This window comes from Macaca nemestrina, chromosome 3 (genome assembly GCF_043159975.1).
Source record: "Macaca nemestrina isolate mMacNem1 chromosome 3, mMacNem.hap1, whole genome shotgun sequence".
In the NCBI taxonomy this organism is placed as follows: Eukaryota; Metazoa; Chordata; class Mammalia; order Primates; family Cercopithecidae; genus Macaca; species Macaca nemestrina.
Window position 1 is genome coordinate 11,738,303 of NC_092127.1, and position 18,073 is coordinate 11,756,375.

An 18,073-nucleotide genomic window follows, 5' to 3' on the forward strand; every position below is an offset into this window, starting at 1 on the left:
GAAATGGTAGAAGGTGTTGAACTGCAATGCGGTCACAACCAGGACCTCGGCAGACTCCACAGGGAGTGCCAGACCCCAGTGTCCATTCAGAACTCACCCACCTTGAAGACAAGAGCAGAAATCTTTATACCACTCACATCAAGCAGACATTGGGTAGAGGCTGCTTTCCACACACCTTGATGAGGCCCCTCTATTCTTCGGAGGATGATTTCAATTCCAAGGTGGTGGGCCTCGCTTACATAATCAGCCAGCAACACTCCCAGCAGCTGCAGAACGAGTGCTTCAGTCTTAAGTGGGGGTTTGGCAACATATCATAGCATCCACTGCAGCCCACAGTCTAGATCCTTTATTCAACCCCCTGCCATACAATAACATTGCTCCCTCACTCATAGTTGTCTCTCTCTCAGCTTTAAGAGCCATCCGAGGTGCATGGTAGGATGGAACTCCTATCTAACAGGTGGGTGCTTCCGTACCAGGAACTTTCTTGACTTCTGACATAATCTCCACCCATCTTGACTAAGCACTCTCAGAATCCAGTTCTTTCCACATTCCCTCCTCCTGTTACATTTTGGCTAAGTTGTGCAGCTCCTTCAGTTCTAAAATGCATTATTAGTAGCATGAAGTAATAACATTTGTAATATTTCTGGTAACTTTTATAATGTTTACCTGTTTCTTAGTTGTCTTTCCAGACTCCCTTCCAACTGGTTCTGCATAAAACACTACTAATTACTTGGTTAACCTTCAATAACTAAAGACTGCATCTTCTATGAGACAAGAAAATAGGAGAAACATTTTTCATAGTTTTATTGTGCACTTTATGCTGTATTTGTTAATTACTGAGAGGCAAGTTTTATCTCTATTTTATAGAAGAGGACCCTGCAGCTCTGAGAAGTTAGTTGACTTGGAAAGGATAAATAACTAAGAAGTAATAGAGAAATAATTTGGCTATAAAATCCCTGTATTTAACAACTACTTTCTTATTAGTAATATTAGTGAAAGCTATCATTCATTGAGCATCTACCATGTGACATGAATAGTGAATGGCATTTCATAGATTTTAAATCTAACACATCAATCCTATAAAGTAAAATTATTCCCTTTTTTATATGTTTTATAAAAACGCTTGCACCTCAGAGAGGCAGAACTCCTTAACACAAGCAAATATTGTTTACCATCTTTGTCCCAAGTCACTCTATTTTTTGGAGGTGTCATGCCCATCATGAATCCCTCTTGGAAAGCTGAGGAGTGTGCAAAAGCACCAAAAGTTACCTGGGTGCAGTGGCTCACACCTGTAATCCCAGCACTTTAGGAGGCCAAGGTAGGAGGACTGCTTGAGACCAGGAATTTGAGGTCAGTCTGGACAACATAGCAAGACCCTATTTCTACAAAAGTAAAAAATAAAATTTTTAAAAATCCAAAAAATTACCAAAGAAATTACATATATATGTACACACATATTCATGCATACATATATGTGGAATAATTCATGTAAAAATTGTTCTTTTGGGCATGTCATTGGAAGCATTTCAACTTAGAAAAAAGATTGCAATAGAATACCCAGGCTGATAAATTTCCATGCCTTATTCTCCACTACAAAATAGTTGAAATATGTCATCTTCTATTTAATATGAAACATAAATCTGTCTTGAAATTAATATACAGAATTCTCTATGCTGATTTTAGACTGCTGAGAAAAAAAATCAGAAACTCCTTTATAGGGGAGTATACTAAATACATTATTGTTTTTCTGAAAAGTCCTTAAAGTTGTTTAAGAGATAAATGGACTTTTACTACTATTTTAATAAGGCTTGTATGACTGAAATTGGTAAGCCTAAATCACTTTATTACAGCAATTTCTAAAGCAACATTTAATTATCTGTAGTTAATAGTACAATCTAATGAACAAAGCTATTATGCTCAAGGTTCCCAAAGGTAGAGGAAAAACTTACACTAGTCAGTAAGTTCTAGATTTAATAATGTGTTCTAGATTAATAATGTAATGTGTGTGTGTTATCTGTATGTGTGTTTAAAATATATGCAATCCCCAAGATTGTATTAATTTGCAAAACAGAAACTTAATCACTAAAACTGAAATACAATCTGAGAAAATAATTTAAAGAATAATAGATAGGCTAGTACAGTATTTTAGATAATAACCATAAAATCTTCGAGAAATTCAGTTAAGTATGTGGTGCCAGTGCACTTGATTTGAAAAGCTTTAAAGTGATGAGTTGGACCTGCATAAAGAGGAGCACATTCTAAAGTCACGCTTCATTTGGAAATACATGGGACAGGCATTCTGTTTCCTACAACATAGGTTTGATAGTAAAAAATGGGTTAATTTTACAAAAGTCTTTCTAAAATAGGTTCAATAATGCTTACTTCTAGAATCATGCTTTGTTTAATCTGCAAATACTTATTTGAAGATAACAAGTAGTGACTGCCACAAATCAAATTTAATCTTTTTCAATCTTGTGCATAGGACAGAAATGTTAGAAGTAAAATGCAATGAAGCAGCACAATCACTGGGGTCATTCAATAGAAGTATACAACTGAGGCTGCAATCTTTTGAAAGGGATTTTAGAGTAACGCCCTTTTATCTAGAAATTTATACCTCAATTGTTTTAATATAACAGATAATAACAGGAAGTAAGAGTTCTAAATAGAATATGTGTTAATACCATTTTAGAATATTTGGAAGAGAAATATTTTATTAAATGACCTATAAGTGTTTTGTTTCATTTTTTGGTTCCTAATAATATATCTACTGTATTGCAGAAATGAAATTAGTCAGAAAAGAAAGTAGTTAAATAGAATGGATTCAAACCTACCCACTGATGAATACCAAGTTGAATATTACCATTGGTAAAAAGAAGTAATCTGTATTAAGATCCTTTATGTACATTTATTTCTGTTTTATACTACAAGCATGCACCTTTTCCAAATCTTCTGTCCTAAAAAAAGAAATCAGTCTCAATGTAACATTAAAAATCAGTCTAATGCTCACTTCACATTTCAAATATAGATGTACCTAGTTATAATTTTATCAATAATGGAAAAAGAAAGTGAATTGTACTACACTGGAAAATTTCCAAACTATGCAGTTGGTATTATAGCAAAAACTTATAAATGTGGCTTGTGTTCCTGACAGGAAAGGAAGGGCATGTATAAAGAACCTTGAGCAAAAATAGGGCATGCAACACCTTGTTCATGCTGAATGTGCATATCTCCACCAAGCAACAGACAAGCTATTATAAGTTTATTGTTTCAGGATATAAGCCTATTATACCCTGCAAATGAAGATACTGACATGCTGCTGTATTGGTTGAAAAGATTAACATTCACAAAGAACAGCACCAAGTGTGCCAAATTAAATACACTAAAATACTAAAGCTTACCATTCAATATGCCCTTTACTGTAGATGTGCATACAGTGTAGTTTCAATGGCCTCCGTGGCCCTGTTAATAATGTAGTGGCATGTCAGTGTTGGAGATGTAATTTATATCTTTGCTATTTGGCAATAAACCATAGCAGGGTGTATTTTTCTAAACCATTAATAAGTATGTATGGCATTGATGAAACAGTGAGGGAGAATATGTTTAGAAGCCTGTTTGTTTGTATTTTAGTCACTCATGCCCTGGCAAACCTTATTAGACTTAGGAAACTCTATTCAAAATACTTCATTAATATATTTTTTAATTGTAAATACATAGCAAATTTTTAAAAATGTATCTCCAATCCCGATAGCGTTTTTGCACTTGTTTTCATTTAAAGTTTTATTTAGTCACACTTTCCCTTTGTTTAAAAGAACTAGTCTCCTTTTATATATCAATGGTTGATTGATTCTATGGAAACGAGTTATATCTCTTCCAGCTTTTTCAAATATGTTAACTATTGGCAGCAATACCAAACCCACAGGCTTGTTGTGAGAATCAAACCAATATTTTAAAGCATATATCATAATGTGTAGCATATAAGAGGAAAAGCATGTTAAGTAATAATGCTTATGACAATAATAATTATCTCTACCTCACATTAGCATTGCATACTCACCTGGGATTTAGAAAAAATATACTTCAGAGTATCACACATATTCTCTAGGCTCTAGGAAACATCCATTGACTTGCTCAACCCCTCTCCCGTGCCCCAGTGATGACAATCTGTCATTCTAGATGACCGCATTGTTTTCTCTCCTAAGAAAAGAAAATTCAACTGCTTGTTTTGCTTTCTCTGCAAGGAATGCACAATATCCCAATAGGTTTGCCCTCACTACCTTGATGATTAACACAGAGCATAATAAAATCAGGTTTTCTGACTCGCATGTAAAAGGAACATGCATGCTACCTGTAGCTACGGCCAGACTGTGTGTGTTTTTGCAGGTAGATTTCTACTTGTAGTACAGAATTCTTTACTTTTAAATACAAGGAGGCATTTACCCCACTGCTTACGTGCACATCCATACCAAAGGTCATATTTGTGTACTTATTCAGCATGATGACTTATCTTAGTAAAACTTTATATTTAGTCTTTTTAGAGTCACAGTGTTAACGGACTTCAAATGGGCTATTCAAAAAGGTTAGGAAGTAAGTTAACTGACTTGGTAAAACATTTGGACCCAAAAGTTTTTGTAACTGCTAATTATAAGATGAAAAATATAAGAAAATAAAGTAGAAGGGAGAAAATTATGGTTATCGTTTGGAAGGGACTGTGGTTTCAGCTTCCCAGGCTAGCAACAGAACTGAAAAGGATGAGACTCAACTTTCCCACAAAAATACAAGCAAGGGATGACTCAGGTCATGCTTTTGGGTTCTTATTCTTCCTATTTATAATTGCTAAACATTTCTCTGAGAAAATGTAACATAAAGACTGTATAGCCAACATACTGTTTTTTTCCCTTCTATTTAGAAGAGCAGGGGAGAGAGACAACATAAAAATTTTAAAAGTAAAATCCTGGTACTCAGCCTCCGTGATAAGACACACATAAGAGCGCTTTCATTTGGTGGCTTTAAAGTCTGACTCTGCTTGAAAATCTCAATATGTGCAAGTATATATCTTAAAGGAATTAATTCTTTATTGGCTTCGAGTGGCATTTGTAAAGAATGGTTTGCATTTTTAAAATAAAATCATCTGTGTAAATGTAACTATAATGCTAGGAAAATCATTATAAAAGCTAGGTGTTAGAAGAAGAGAACTGATAAAATAATGTGACACAAAGAGTCATGGTTTTGAGCTGAATAAGTGAGCAGTGGCCACATGTGAGATTCTTATTTATTCAGTAAGCAGAAACGGAGTGTTCACTGTGTGGGTCACTCTTGTAGGTGCTAGAGAGAGAGCAGCAAACAAAATAGAGAAAATCTATGACATCACAGATTTCATAGTCTGGTGGAATCTGTAAAAACTGAAGGCAAATTTTTGTTTCCCATCTAATTCACAGAACTTTAAATTCCATTTTCAATAATCACTGATTATTTTCATCTGAAAATAATACATGACAGTTGATGAATTTCAAAGGGCTAGATTTAAAAATAAGAAAATTAATGTAAGAAGCCAGATTATGCATTGTAAATAATTCTTTAAAACACTTTGCAACATTTTTTGTTTGTTTGTTTGTTTTTGAGACGGAGTCTCACTCTTTTGCCCAGGCTGGAGTGCAATGGCGCGATCTCGGTTCACTGCAACCTCCGCCACCTGAGTTCAAGCAATTCTCCTGCCTCAGCCTCCCAAGTAGCTGGGAGTACAGGCACATACCATCACGCCTGGGTAATTTTTGTATTTTTAGTAGAGACAGGGTTTCAACATGTTGGCCAGGCCGATCTTGAACTCCTTACCTCAGGTGATCCGCCCACCTCAGCCTCCAAAGTGCTGGGATTACAGGTGTGAGCCACCATGCCTGGCTGAAACATCTATTCTTTACTGTAGGCTATTATTATACAAGTGCTCTGATTTATGCCCATGTACTATTACAAAGGACTAAAATGATTGAAAACTGAAGAATTTCTCTATGTTGGTGAACTTGCACATCTCTCAAAGCAAAATAAAAAACTATTTTGGAAAGTTTCAAATAATTGGTTAAGTTGGAGACTCAATGCCTACCTACCTTACTATGTATCCATGAAGTTACCAAGATTTTAAGAAAGAAATTTTGTTAGTTTACTTTTTTTATGGGCCATATAGGTTAACATTGTTTTTGAAAAATACTGGCAAACTGAATCATTTTGGTGGGCTTCACTATAAAAGCTAAAAGTAATTTTTCTTTATAAGACATAAGATGGTACTAGGGCTTTTATTACATTTATATTTTAACAATTCTGACCAACAGCCATAAAGAGTAGAATTAAATTTTTTAAAAAATGTTTAGGCCGGGTGCGGTGGCTCACGTCTGTAATCCCAGCACTTTGGGAGGCCAAGGCGGGTAGACCACTAGGTCAGGAGATCGAGACCATGCTGGCTAACATGGTGAAACCCCGTCTCTACTAAAAATAAAAAAAATTAGCCGGGCATGGTGGCGGGCGCCTATAATCCCAGCTACTCGGGAGGCTGAGTCAGGAGAATGGCGTGAACCCAGGAATCAGAACTTGTAGTGAACTGAGATCCGGCCACTGCACTCCAGCCTGGGCAACAGAGTGAGACTCCGTCTCAAAAAAAAAATAAAAGTTTATATGACTATTGTTATGTATTATTTATAAGATTTACTTTCTGGAATTATATTTTTAAATCAAATGCCAGAACAAAAATATACTTACAAATATTAATATAAAATTAAATCTTAGTGTTTTATACATATTATAATAGCTTTGTAAACAAATATGAGTTTCTCTTCACAAAGATTCTGGGATCACTAGAAATCTTGCCAGAAGAGCCACTTCCTCTCAAGTTTGGCTTGATGAGTTTTAAGTATCATGTAATCTGAGCAAGAAGTGGTTACAGAATTTGCTACATCCACATGGTAGAGGGCTGTCTAGACCCTGCATCCTGACTGACAGACCCTGGAGCTCTGAACAACTACTGAGGTCTGGCGGATCCTTCTATAAGATCCAGTGTGGTAATGATGTCATTCTAGCTGTAAACTGATTCCATTTTAAGACAAACAATAATAATGAGAGGTACATTATCTAACCATCTATAAGAATTTATTTACATAAGAAATCTGGAGGCAATAATTAAAATTGGAACAAAATAGATAAAAAATTTGTGATCTGAAAATTAATTTTTGAGTAGTAAAGTGATGTTAATTATTAAATCTGTAATTTCTGTGTTAAATCTCAATTTCACCCTTGCTTCCCCCACTGAAGACCATTGTGCATTATTAACATGAACCTAGTCATCCCATGTATGATCAAACAACAATCTAAAGAGTATTATCTGTTATAATAGTCATTAATCCACTGTGCTTTAGGCATTACCCTTGAATATCTCATTTCACTACTTAACAAGTCTACCACCTGAGCCTTGTACAAAGAAGGCAGGGGAAAAAGGTTTTGACAACCTTTAAAAACTTTACTACGATTATTAGATTTATTTTTAGTATGTTAACATTATTATTTTTAAATTACAATTTAGAAAATTTTTCACAATATACCATGAACACCTTTAGGTATACCCTTCTATCCCAGATCAAATAAAATTTAAATATACTCCTTTGTGAAATACTCCTTGTAAAAACGATTGTAATTATCTTCCTGAAATGGAAGACGCCACTAATAACGTTGTTTATATCCTTGGTGGAGAGCCGACTCTGAGGTTCTCGCACTAACCAGGCCTCTCAAAGGAAGACAAAGTGGTACCGCGTTGTTAGGAATTCATGGTCCTCGGATGAAGCAGGAGACACATTTCCTCCACAAGAAAATCTCTCTAAATTAAGCCCCTTATGCCTGCGAATTAGGATCAAGTAAGTTTTTTCATCCAGCAAAGCAAGTATTCAAGACTAAAGGAGAAATAAATGCACTTTCAGAAAAATAAAAACTGATCCATCAACATGGCAAAACAATTTCAGTGAAGGAACCTACAAAGGCATACTTCAGGAAAAAGGAAAATAATCTTATAAAGAAGCTGAGATGGAAGAAGAGTTAACAAAAATAAAATTGTTTAACATACAGGTAAATCTAAAACATTTTCTCATAATAATCATGTGTGCTACATGGAATTAAGAAAAAGACAAAACTAAAATACAAGATCAAAATAGCATATTTGCATGCCTTGATCCAGAGCTGTAGAATTAAAATATATTCAAGTTATAAAAAGATATTAACAATACATAAATGCAGTGCAAAAAAAAAATTAAGAACATGTCCCTTTGGAAAAAATACACAAATAACATTCTCCCTTACGATACATTTTCTTAGGCATATTTTTTCTATGTCATATTCTCAAGAATAAACAATGGAGAATAGGGATTTTTTTCTTGTTGTTTTTGGTTTGATTGTTGCTATTATTTAGTCTTTCTCACCCCTCTCGGCAATCCTCATGCTATTTCTACAAAATGTGCGTTGGATTTTACATGGTGCCCTTTTCTAACTTTATGAATTGCTTTTCTCTGTAAAGAAGGTCATAGGTCCAACAAACACAATGTCTCATTCCAGTTAGTGCAGCCCTTGCAGGGAGAGATCAGTTTTATCTTCCAGATCAGCAGGACAAATATGAATAGAACTAGCTTTGTATTGTCTGAGCAATATTACTAGATAGCTTTGCATTGCCAAAATATTACTGTTTAAAATAACTTTCTTAGATTTCTGTCTTAACATCAGTTACTTAAGACTTCACACCAAAATTGAAAATTGCACTATTGTAAAAGATTTAACAGAAAAACAATATATATATATATGCACACACACATATGTATACACATATATACATATATCTTTTATGCACATATATGTGTATTTTGTGCACACATGCATATATATCCATATACATATGTATATGTGTAATATACACATATACGTGTAATATGTGTACATATACATATACATGTAATATGTGTATAAACATATGTATATAGACTATATATGTGCATTTGTAATTTCCAGAGTATTTTATGCACATATGTTGTTTACAGTTTTTAATCATTAGAATGAGGCATGAGAACAATGGTATCAATATGATTTCATTCTATCATCTTTCCAAATATGAAATTTTGATTTATGAGCAAATTGTGATGTGAATTCTTCTAGTAATCACAAATGGTATCTTAGATATTTAGACTCAGGCCCCAGTTGACAATGAATGTCAGTTATCCAAGTAAGTTCTGAGCCTACAAAGGTTCAGGTTTTCAGCGTAGCTGGGCATATCAGTTTGAGAGAATGGAGACTGAGAGATTACCTTGGAGAGTGTTGTTGCTGTGTGTGCTGAGTTCCGACATTCTCTCCAAATGTGGATGACCGGAAAGAGGCTACCTGCTTAAGCCCAGAGAAAGGTGACTCACAAAGGTCACCTTGATCTGTGATTCATGGAGTTTGAAGGTAAGCCATCAAGAAGAAAGAAATTCTGCCAAAATTCTTTGGTAGGAAATTCACTGCTAGAATCTGTCAAGATAAATGATAGGTAAATGTTTCTTATAGACCAGATAATTTGTCATTCAGGGAAGTGTCAGCCTGTAGTCAGTGTGAGTCCTGCTCAAGAGTATCATGTGTGTATACAGTGAGACTCAAAGAGTTTTCCATGAATGGGGCCCCTGAAAAATCAGACGCATACAGGGAGTAGTACTCAGGGGAAGGGTGACTGTATCCCACGTCATAGCAGAGAGTCCAAGCAGAGGCGCCTCAGTGACACCACGAAACGTTAAAATAAGCTAGTAACTAGTAAAAGTCCATGCTAAAATCCTGCCAGAAGTAGTGAACGCAGATTCATTCTAGAGCAGCACCTCTATGTAAAAGTCTACCCTCTGACTATGCCCCTTTCTGTATTTCAATTTGAGAGGCTTTGCAAAAAGTCAAATGGAAAAGAGAGAACAAGCTGGTCATGCCTATTCACAGGCAACAGCCTGCCTGAAGTCAGTCTTACATGTCACAGTGAAGAGTTAAATCAAATGCATAGCTCTACATATCATAAAGTCAGGGCATTCTAATAGTATTTATGACACAGCACTCTCCAAGAGTGAACAGAAGAGTCATAGGCCTACCCAGATTTTCTTTTAGTGGCAAAAAAAAAAAAAAAAAGAAAAAGGAAAAGAAAAATCTTTCCTCTTTGAATAATATTAAATGGTCCATAGGGACCAATAATGAGCAGATATATTAAGGGAATTTCACATGACATGTTTGCTCACCATTTAGGTGCCATTTGCATGAAGGAATTATGTCTTCTGGTTAAAGCAAGGTAGAACAAATTTCAAACATTAGAACAACTTATATAGCCTATGAAGATAGAATGAAACGAGAAAGAAAAAAAAAAAACACATAGAATTTTTTTTCATGTTGTCCTTCTCAGTATTACCATCTGGCAGCTATCCTGTGACAATTACTGTAGGAACAAGTGGCTCTTATCCCAGCAGTCATTGAAGCACACAATGAGTATTTAGAAGAAAGAGAATCTCCAATCATATGTAACACAGATGTCAGAAATGTAGAATGGTTGGATGGAGCTTTGTTTTTTTTTCCTCCAAAATTCGCAAGGCAAACAACACATTTTGCTCACTCTTCACTTTTGAGCACAATGATTAATCTAAATTAGTGTTTCTGTACCTCAGCACTGTTGACATTGTGAGCCAGATACTACAAGACTGCCCTGTGCCTTGTAGGGCATGTAGCAGCATCCCTGGCCTTTATATACTAGATTCTGGCACCAGCCTGCAATTGTGATAACTAAAATATTGCCAGACATTGCCAATCGTCTCCCACACAGTACAGCTGCCCCTCTCCCTCACCAACCTAAGAACCACTGGTCTAAAAATTCAGATCGCATATCAAAGTCTTGATTGGCAATCAAATTCTAACATACTTTACTTCATTTAGCATCTTTTAAAAACTCATGGTAATTCAACACAAAATGACATTGCTTGGTAAATCTCAGTTGGAAAGAACTGATACATTAGAGGAATGTTGAAAATCAAGAGATTTTGTTTCACTGAGACTACCAGGACTCTTAAAAGGCGGAGTAGTCTTTATCGTACTATTAAAATGTGCTGGATACATTGATTACCTTGATTGTGGTGATGATATGATGGGTGTTTGTGTATGTTCAAACTCATCAAATTTTACATATTGAATATGTGTAGTTCTTTGTATATCAGTTATAACCCCAAAAAGCTGTTAATTTAACAGTTTTATTAAAAGTGTCATGAAATTTGAAAAACACAGAATTACTTTTATAAACACATATTTCATTGAGTATTTAACACACTAAAAGCAGATAAATGGTGCTAATCCTAGCACAAATTTAGCAGAGTCAAGCATCTATCACCCCCAGATTACTTGAATGTCACTATAAATGACACCAGTCCTTCCTGCCACAATGCATTTTAGTTTCTTTAGATGCAGCTATAACAAAATCAATCTCTTGGGACAATCTGTTTTATTATCACTTTATAAAAATGATTTAGGTTACTACATATTAATAATCTCAATAATTTTATGAAAAAATGATTTAAATATACCTTGATTCAAATTGAATAAGCATGGTTCTAATTTGCATGACATTTTAACAATATTCAGATCATGTTTTATACTTTGTGGTATTTTAAACAAAATTAAACTTTTTAACTATAAAAATAACTGAATGTGTAGATTTTTTTAACTCCTAAAGTGGAAATGGGAAGTGTCAAGTTTTCTCCCAATTAGGCACCTGTTCTTGAGGTCATTTTTGTTCCTGATATCATAGTCATGATTATTCTATAAATTAGAAGGAAAAAACAGAATAGAAAGGGTATAGATCTAATAGTATATCATTATACCAATCCATTTTTAATCAAGAGAGACAGCCACTATTTTTATAGGTAATTTCTAATAAAAGAAAAATAGCTCAATGTTTAATGAGAAAATTTTAAGGGATCCTGGTTTATTGAAAAATTATTTTAAACTAGGAAGAAACATTTAATATAATTTTATTTACATTAAGTGCACATTTTCTTTTCCAGACTCGATTTCCTCAAGTGAGATCAAATATATTAAGATATTAAGTCATGTATCAGGTCAGCAAATGGTCAAGGCACAGTTAGTGCATGTACTGTACATTCCCGCATTCTTAATTGCTAACGTGAGTGTGAAGAAGAGTTTAAAGTGTGTAATGTGTATATTTTTCTTTGAATAAGAACACAGTGGTACAAACAAAAGGCAGGACAGTCATGTCTCTCCATGATGGAGATATATTCTGAAAAATGCATTGTTAGGCGATTTTGTCAATGTGGAAACATCATAGAATGTACTTACACAAACCTAGATGGTATAGACTACTACACACCTAGGCTATATGGTATAGCTTATTGCTTCTAGTCTACAAGCCTATACAGCATGAACTCTACTGAATCCTGTAGGCAATTGTAACACAGTGGTAAATACTTATGTAACTAAACATAGTAAAGGTACAGAAAACATATAGTATTACAATCTTATGGGATCATTGTTGTATAGGTAGGCTGTCGTTGACCAAATCACCTAATAAGGCACATGGTGTATATAAAGTTGTATCTTGATGGTCTTTAAAATTTTAATCTACAGCATCCAAGGAACAATTAAGTTATTAACAAAAAGTGATCTTATATAAAACTTTATTTTAAATTAAAAATGTTCAAACTCTCAATATCTGCTTTCATGGGTCAGAAAACTGACCCCTCACTCCCCCACAAAAAATGAATACTGGCCAGGCGTGGCGGCTCACACCTGTAATCCTGGCACTTTGGGAAGCCAAGGTGGGTGGATTGCTTGAGCTCAGGAGTTTGAGAATGCCGTGGGCAATATGGAAAAACCCTTTTTCTACTAAAAAGACAAAAAAATAGCCAGGCGTGGTGGCTTATACCTGTAGTCTCAATTACTTGGGAGGCTGAGGTGGAAGGATGCCTTGAGCCCAGGAGGCAGAGGTTGCAGTGAGCCAGGATTGTGCCATGCACTCCAGCTTGAACCTGGAGAAAGAAAGAAAAAGAAAATAATAATTTACTGAGACCCTTTGAGTTAAACTGACTTTAATAAGGTTATTAAAGTCCGTTTTAGCCAGGACTAGAAAGAATTCAGAATCATTTGCCTTCTCCAAATGATTTCCCTATAATCACTATGCTGAATATGGTATTTTGAAATGACAGAAAAATGCTCAGTCACTTTAATTTAAAAAACTTGAAAACGTGCATTATGATGTGTACTAAAGTACAGGAGTAAACTGGAGGGGACATCAAACATTCACGGTTTATTTCTATGAGGTAATGTCTCTTGGCACACTTATTATATACTTTTTTTGAAACAGCTGATAAGTCTTCCAGTTCTTATGAACCTCACCTAAATATTCCACATGGAAAGTAAATGAATGACCAATGAATATGCAGTAATCATATTTTTAGATGCTTTTGTTTTTTGGTGGCATACACCAACACACAATGGATTACTGTGTAAATTAATAGAGAAGTCATTTAAAGGTAGAACAGATAATAAAGTGGTAAAGGGTGAAGTAAAAGACAATATAGTTCTGTATGAAACATTGTCATGGCAATGCAACAAAAGGACAAAAGAACAAGCTAAACTCACTTTCATTAAGCTCGTACAAAATTGTGTCACCAGACAAAGGCAGTGTTACAGACAAAAATTCAGGCTTAAATTAGACAATCACCATTCACCTCTGTGACAAGCCTTAAAGCTTATTTAATAAATTTGCAATGAAATATTTATAAACGGATACAATTCTAATTAACTGAGAGACATTTTACAAAGGAAAACTAATAACAGCTTCTAGACCGCACTTTTTCTATTCAACACTAAGATAAAACGAGAGAGAGTCCATGTTTATTTGGGAGAAAATATAATAGATGTTCAGCAATTCCATAACTGACATAATCTAATGAGGAAAATGACCCATGGCCTTTTTCTTTAATCAAAATAATTGGTATGTTATTTTAGGCTTACTAGAACCAGACTCAAAAACACTTAACTTCTGTCTTGAAAACACACTGTGTGAGAAAGAAATGGTTTTAGAGACTAGAAATGGAATTGGAAAAATATGATACAGCTTTTCACCATAATACCACCAGTTAGCTATGGCCAGATCACACTAAACAAATTTTGCTCCATCTAATTACAGTGCTTGTTAATATAGAAAGCAGACTATACAGAAAAAAAAATTAAATATAGAAAAAAGTTTTAAATTAGCCAGGCGTGGTGGCAGGCACTTGTAATCCCAGCTACGCGGGAGGCTGAGGCACGAGAATTGCTTGAACCCCGGAGGTGGAGGTTACAGTGAGCCAAGAACCATGGGCGAAAGAGTGAGACTCCATCTAAAAAAAAAAAAAAAGGAAATAAAGGACAAAAGAAAAAAGTTTTGTTTGTATTAGTCCCAGTAAGAGTTGTTCTCACAGAAGGAAAACTGTGATTGAACATTTTGCAAATCAAATCAGGGAAGTACAAATATTGCAGTCTCCTTACTGAGAAGGTTGCATCACTTTTCCTGGTTTGATGCCTTCCACAGGCACTAAGAAATCAGATCCTATTTCTGGGCTTTTGGCTGCTAAGGTCTCAGCACCACCGCGAGTGACCCTGTTGGTCAGGATGGAATATAATCACTTGCTATCTTTCCCCAATGTTTCCTCATCCAGCAACGAGAACCATTCATGCACTCCTTGTCCAGAATTCCCTGTCTTCAATTCACATCATGTTTTCCTGTCTTGTCAGGGAAATTGACAAAAACAAATTTTTTAAAAAATTAGTCAGTGATTTGTGGTGATGAGTAAGCGTGAGTAGAACGTGTGCATACTCTTTTGCCAGGAAGACTTCTTAGGGGAGATGATTTTGATAAGAAATCTGAATAAAGGAAAGAAGAGAGTTGTATGAATATCTGCAGGGAAACGGTCTACACAGAAACAGTATTAAATCCAAGGACTCTGAGGCCTGAGCTTGTCTAGTGTAGCAAGGAACATTAAGGAGTCCAGCATGGCTGCGTTGAAATAAACAATTGAAAAGGAAGTAGGAGAAATCAAAGGAATAACAGGAATAGGATAAGGGAAATTTGTAACAGCAAGTTATACAGTCATATAGGCTATTGTGAAGAATTTGGATTATACTCTGCATGTCGGAGGAAGTTCCTGGAAGATTTTTAAGGAGAGAAGTGGCATTATATAACTCTTCCATAAAAGAGTCTCTCAGTTCTAGAAGGAGAAAATATAATAGAGGAAGCAAGTGTGAATCAGATCAGGGGGTTGCAATAGGCCAGGTGAGAGAGATGATGATGACTGGGGCTACTGATAGAAATGGGAAGACAGACGTGGTAGAAATCCCAACATAGTTGGAAAACAGGACAAGATTTATTGCCGGGAGTCAGATATTTGAGAAGTTTGTGGAAAACCATTCTTCTATTAAGTTTCGGAGCTGAAATTAAAGCTGTTTCCCTCAGACCTGAGACCTATGTTCCTTCCACTATTCAGCGGTTTCCAACCCAGGGTGATCATTATCATCACATAGCAACATTTATGAATCATCAATTTCTAAGTCCTGTCTCAATCCTATGGAATCACAGTATGTGGCAAAAGGGGTTGGGAAACTTTTTTTCCTAATATGCAACCATGTTTGCCTCCCACCTCATGAACCATGCAGTTGTAAGTACGATGAATGTGCGTACAGGTATAGCCTTAGCATTATAGAAAAATTACTGTGTTTGGGGAACGTGCCGAAAATTCCTGTGTCAGAGAATATTTCACAAAAGGAAAATGTAAGCAGGGCTTTGAAGCACAAATTGTAGTTTCTCAGTGAAGAATGGATCTAAAGAAGTATATTTCAGATGGAAATCACAGAAAGAATAACCTTAAACTCTGAATGGGGCAATTTTCTCTTTCAGCCTGGAACAAAGGAGAGAAAAATGAACGTGGGAAAATAATACATTTGTTTATAAAGATAAAGATAGATATTAAAGCAAGTTTAAATCTGCTGGTCTCAAATATCTCTGTAAAATAGGATACGAAGTTGTTGACAATGAAGATTATAATGGATATTGGGTAAGATGTTTGAACAGAGAAGTGTTTGAGTCATGGCAGAGCAGAAACGAGAAAGTGACCAAAAAAAAAGAAAGAACCCAGATGAAATTTCTGATAGTGCTTTGTAGTATGAATACATAGGATAAATTAGATATTCATCTAGCCAGCTGTGTGATTTTCTCTGTTGTACTCAGCAGCCTGGCATATGAAGAAGCAGTATTGAGAATTGATCCAAATTTAAGAATTTGTGGGTTTTAGAGGTGAAACATTCTAGGTAAAAACAATTAAATAATTTAATTTGATGTAAAAACAAATAAATTGCTTAAGCAATTTAATTAATTTTGTGAATGCCAACTTCCTTATCTGCACAAATGATCTAAACCTCAATTTATGCCATGAGGATTAAATTAATAAACTAATTGGGTTATTGTTGGTAAATGGTAGAAATCTAGAACTGGCAACCATTATTACTATTGTTGATGCTATGAAAGTATGTTAACTGGAATAAAGATAAATTATCAGAGTTCAGAAGACCAAGAATTATGAAGGTAGATTTTTGAATATTTTTATGTAGAATCCTTGAAATATCAAAAATAATAGCAGGGAGTGTCATTGGTGAATTTGGAAAACTGACATGAAAAAAAAAGCTAACCTATATTTGTATCTTTCCAACCTGTGGGGATCATTTTACATCACGATCCTGCCACCTAAATAATGTGTTTGCTAGAACTTCTGGCTTTGAGTCATTCATAATTGCCTTTGATTTACATTTTGTATGAGCGCAGTGATCTGAGGTAAGACGTTTGCAAGGGTGAAGGATCAAACAAGGAGGGTTGTTGAAAACATTTTTGTTTGTTTTGTTTGTTCCCACACAGGCTATTTCCCTTCCCCTACCTCCTCTTCACGCTCTGATGCATTTTCAATAGGTCTCCTGTCCCCACGCTCCACTGAAACTGCTCTTTACAGAAGTCACTAGTGACTACGTAGCCAAATCCAAATGACCAAGAGTTCTCACTTTCTTGATCTTTCAGCATTGACCAAGTCAACCACTACTTCTTGAGAACCTTCTTCTCACTCTCCAGGTTTTCCCCTACATCTCAGGCTTCTCTGTCAAATTCACACATTATAAATGCAGCAAGCACTAAATGGTTACCTGGCAAATCATTTCTATCCTTGGACTCCTTAAATAAGTATAAGAAACATGATTTATTCCTATGTATATGGCTATTTCTGTCCCTTTCAAGATAGAGAAAATGTGAGTCTTAGTCTTGCTCCTCTTATATGACCATTTTTAAGTTTTGCAGAGTGTATGTGGACCTTTCTTTCCATGCAGTTTCTCCTTGGAGAGAAAGTGATCATCACCCAGAGATCATTAAGCATCATTTGTGGACTGACCTTCTCTAAATGTCTGTGCCCAGATTGTCTGCATCAAACTCTAGATTCACCAATCCAAAGGTGACTCACATATAGGTTAAACTTGTGTTAGAAACAAACAAGCAAACAAATGAAACACATTTAAGCTTTTATGTCAAACCCATCTTTTCCAACTTGAGTTTATGCTTCTAAGCTTGCTTTTAATCAGTTATGTATGATAAATTTATAAATTATAAATTATGTAATTCCATGAAGCCTCTAGACTATAATACCTTTAAAACACAGACATAATCATTTGCTTAAAACCTGTAAATAGCTTCCCATTGGATGTAAGATAAAGTCTAAACTCCCCAGGGACCCAGGGATTTCTCCACTACTTCCTTGATTTTTGGTTTGAATAGTTTCCTGTTGTACTCTTTTGAAAGGAGTGATGCCAGGAGACCTTCTGTTTTACCATTTTGTGGACATCACTCTCAAACTCTGTATAATATTTGATTACAATAATATTTATACTAAATTTTTATGGATAAAGTTTTACAGTGAAATCTCCAACTCAAAGGGGGAAATTCTATCAAATATTGTACATTTACAGTTGAAAATTGAAC

General features: G+C 35.1%; 1 long non-coding RNA gene across 1 annotated transcript in view; it reads left to right on the plus strand.

The window, feature by feature from the left end:
• LOC105466623 (uncharacterized) overlaps positions 1-17,543 on the plus strand; it is a 71,646-nt gene extending 54,103 nt beyond the window's left edge. The window contains exon 3 of the long non-coding RNA XR_011620480.1: positions 17,428-17,543. This is a non-coding gene — a long non-coding RNA (uncharacterized lncRNA). The remainder of the gene's footprint in view (positions 1-17,427) is intronic.
• The last annotated feature ends 530 nt before the right edge of the window (positions 17,544-18,073 follow it).